Genomic DNA, 4,083 nt, shown 5'->3' with positions numbered 1-4,083 from the left:
GGGTTAAAGCACAGCACTAAGAAGCTTAAGCCACTTCAGCATGAGTTCCATCCCCGCCTGCCCTGGAGGTGACCACATGGCGTGGCAGACCTCTCCTAACCCGCCTGCTGCTCCCCTCAACAGTGTTTGGATCAGTTTCAAAATTTAACTTGCAAAGTACCACTAATTCTCTCTTAAGAAAGCAAGACATGAAATTCGCTATTCCTTCACTAGCTTCTGCTACATCTTTCTTCCCTGTAACAGCAAAACTCTTAAAACTTGTCTTTATTTGCTATTTTCAGACTTCTTCCCACTTGCCTTTATAACCCACTTCAATCAGGCTTTTCACCCTAAAACTCCACAGAAACTGCTCTTATTATCAGTGACCTCCTTGCTAAATCCAATAGTAAATTCACCATTCTTGTCCTTCTTGACTTATCTGCAGCACCTAAGATAGTTGATCTCTCCTGTATATCCTTCTTCACATGGTTTCCAAGTCACCATATTCTCTCTCTCTCTTTTTAACTCCCTTTCTCACTAGCTGCTCCTTCTCATGCTCTTTGCACATTTCCCCATTTTTCTGACCACTTAATGGTAGAAGACTCCTGAACTCAGTCTTTGTTCCTTTTCTCTATCTGTGACCACTTGGTGAGCTAATCCAACCTAATAACTTTAAATTGCAGCTGTATGATAAAGTGTTCCTCAGACCAGATCTCTACCTGGAACACCAGGTTACATCCAACTGCCTCTTCCACATCTCCACTTTATAGTTTAATGGGATTTAATGGACTGTCTCAGGCTCAACATGCTCCAAACTAAACTTCTGACCTTCAAAGAGAAGCTTCAAAGCAAAAGTTTCTCTACATACCGCCTTTCCTACTTTGGTCTAATTTCAACCAAAACCCGTAGTCATTCATTACCTCCCTCTTCTCTTCCTGGAATGAAATCCATTAGAAACCCTGTTATCTCTGCTTCAAAATATAGCTACAATCCAACTTTTTTTCATTGGTCTACTGATACTAATTTGGTCTATGCTATTATTTCTTGCCGGAGTTACTGTAAAAGGCATTTCAACATGAAAACTAGAGGAATTCTTTACAAACTTAAACTTATTCCTCTACTCAAAACCCTACAATGACTCCTTATTTTAGTAAAAGTAAAAGCCCAAGTCCTCATAATGATCCACAGAATTGTATAGGATATGGGCTTCTGTTAGCTCTCTGAAGTTTCTTTTTTTTTTAGATTTATTTATTTATACATACAAGAACTGGGGTGTAGGCCAGAGGTGGGAGGATTGAGAGGATTCACCAGAGACAGAGTGGAGAGCAGAAGAAGCAGACTGACTGAAATACACTGCTGAGGGGAGCAGTGGGTGGGTCAAGAGAAGCCTGCTGTGCCATATGGATCAGCTCCCTGTCCAGGGATCGAACTTGTGCTGCAGTGGCTGCATGTATCTTCATAGTGTTGAAACCTAACCCTTTGCACTACCAGGGAGGGCCTCTGTGAAGTTTTGTCTTCACTTTCTCCCCTCTACCTATACTGACCCCATGGCTGTTGACTGAACACACTGTATGTCCCTTTGCTTTAGCCTCATACTCAGCCTTGAAGGAAGTAAAAGACTGGCCAACCCCACATCTTCGTTCAGATGGCCACTTGACTAGTTCCCTCTCCTCCTGCTCTGTCTCTGCCCATTTCTTACTTTTTTGAGTTCTGTCTTGATCACCCCATCTAATGTTTCAGCTCAACCCTTTGCTCTCTGGAACTACAGAGCATTCTTATCTTGCTTGTCTTTATTACTCCCCACCCCACCACTTAGAACTTATTACCTTCTAACAAAATATAAAATTTATTTTTATTATCTTCTAACATCATTTATAGTTTGTTTATTTATTTATTAGAACTTAAGCTCTGTGGGGATTTCACTATTGTACCCCCAGTACTTCGTGCCTAGAACATAGCAGACATTTAGTAAAGATTTGTTGAAGGTATAATTAAATGAATAGATTGACCCCAAGATTGCAAGATGATGATGATGACGATGAAGGCAAGGGATAGATACTTCACTGTAACACCTGAAAGCATGAAGAGTCTTTTACAATATTTCAACCATTTTTTATATAAATCTTTCGAAAATATATTGAACTTTTTTGCTACTTTAGCAGGTTATAAGAATACAGATTTACTTTTCTTTGAAGCCCCAGGCTTCCTTAGGTTCACTGATTATGGTACCCTGATGTTATATGGGGAAACACATAGATCCTACCTGGAGGATGCCAGGTGTAGCCCCCAGATATCTTTTTGGGTTTCTAATTAAGCAGAACTGTGGGGCCTAAGAGTGGGAACAAGAACACGAGCTAGAAGAAAGACAGTAGCTTCTCTCTCTAATTTTATTTCTTCTGGGTGCTACCTGTCTCCTTATTCTGTTGACCATTACCTGCCCCTGCTTACTCATCAGCTTCCTGAAAGCCATAATTGGGCATTCTTCAGCTCAAGGAAAGTGATCGTTTTGCAGAATCATTTCTCAAAAACTTGCTAGGGAGCGGAAATTTCCATAGGCTGAGATGGGGGATACAGACCACTTCTTTCTGCTGGGATACTGCGTTTGAAAACCAGGACAAGACAGCACCACTCATGCTGCTTCCTGTTACACCAGTGCCTCTGGTAAATGTCAAATAAGTCTTGCTTTACCCGCTGTGCCAAATGCTGGAAATCACAGTTGATATAAATGCCAGCTGAAAAGTCAAAACCAAAAGAAACAAGGAAAGGAGCAGAGATGAATAGACCCTTAAGGTTTGATTCTAATAAAATTGTGTCAGAAAGGACTTCAGAGGTTACATAGTCCTTTCCCCTACAGAGTATATGGATATTTTTTCCTTTTTTTTTTCCCCCATAACACCCTTAGCGTTTGAAACAAAGGGTTACTTGAGCACCTGATTCATTTTCTATTCCTTAGTCCCTCTAATTATGACCCTAGCCTCTCTCCTACTACTCACCTGTTCTATGATCCTCCACAGAATTTCATATCAAAGGAAGAGGTGGGAAAATACCTGACAGGAGAAGGTAGATGTAGACATTCTCAATTTTTTTCTTCTTCATAGAAAACACCAGAAAGAGCATTTTAGTTATAGGTCTAGAGAATATCTACCCCCCCTTATAAAAAAAAATGCTTGAGTGTGTTTATGTGCAAGCAAATATTTTTGTTTAGAAATATATCACTGAAAAATACTCCCCTCCCCCCAGATATTTTTAAAATTCCACAATGAGGTAATAGCTGGAATTGTCTTTCATTTCAAACTGAGCTCTTCACCATAATATCCATATCCATTCCTGAAAAGTGGTGATGAAGGAAAGGGTAACAATAACAAGTCACATTCAAGCTGGCTTAAGGAGAGATCAGTGAAATACAAAGGAAACACAAAGATATTTTGGACCAGGAGTGTTATTCTTCATTTAAGTGTTTTCTCTACTTGTACATTTTTAAATACAGAATTGATAGGATTTTTAGAATGCTTAGTTGTCATTGTTGTTTTAATCTGTATTTTACCATTGACAAGTAAAAGAAAAAGGTTCACTGAATAATGTATTATTAGCTGGCTATTTATTACATCTATTTTTAGATGATCTTATTTCCTTGTAATCAAATACTCTGAGGTTCAAGTCCATTACCTTTTTTTTAAAAAATGGTGATTTTAATGCCATTGACTTCTTAGATTTCCACTGTTACACTCTGCTACCCTCTTTACTTTGTAAAGGAGAAAACATCTAGTAACTGATTTATAGATTGAAATCGGCCAACACTAGGCCACCAGGGCCCCTACTTTTTCTGCTTTGTAGTCTCCAAATGGAGCAAAATGGAAAAAATGTGAAATTCCCTGATATTTTTAGAAACAAGCTGTCTTTTGTAGCTGCAGGTGATATTATATTCATAACAATTTAGTCTACTTTAGTCTAGAGCTAATTCTGGTTTCTTATTGCTTTTACTAAAAGCCTAGAAATTATAACCTGTTATATTCTGTACCTGCAAAAACATGGTGTGTTTCTTTATTCCCGTGTGGGAATAAGGATGAAAGAATCGCCCGGTAGAAATTTTCTTACAAGCAAAAT

Source organism: Condylura cristata, unplaced genomic scaffold (assembly GCF_000260355.1).
Source record: "Condylura cristata isolate star-nosed mole 26May11 unplaced genomic scaffold, ConCri1.0 scaffold00004, whole genome shotgun sequence".
NCBI lineage: Eukaryota > Metazoa > Chordata > Mammalia > Eulipotyphla > Talpidae > Condylura > Condylura cristata.
The sequence above is the reverse complement of the archived record's forward strand: the minus strand, read 5'-3'. Positions refer to the sequence as shown.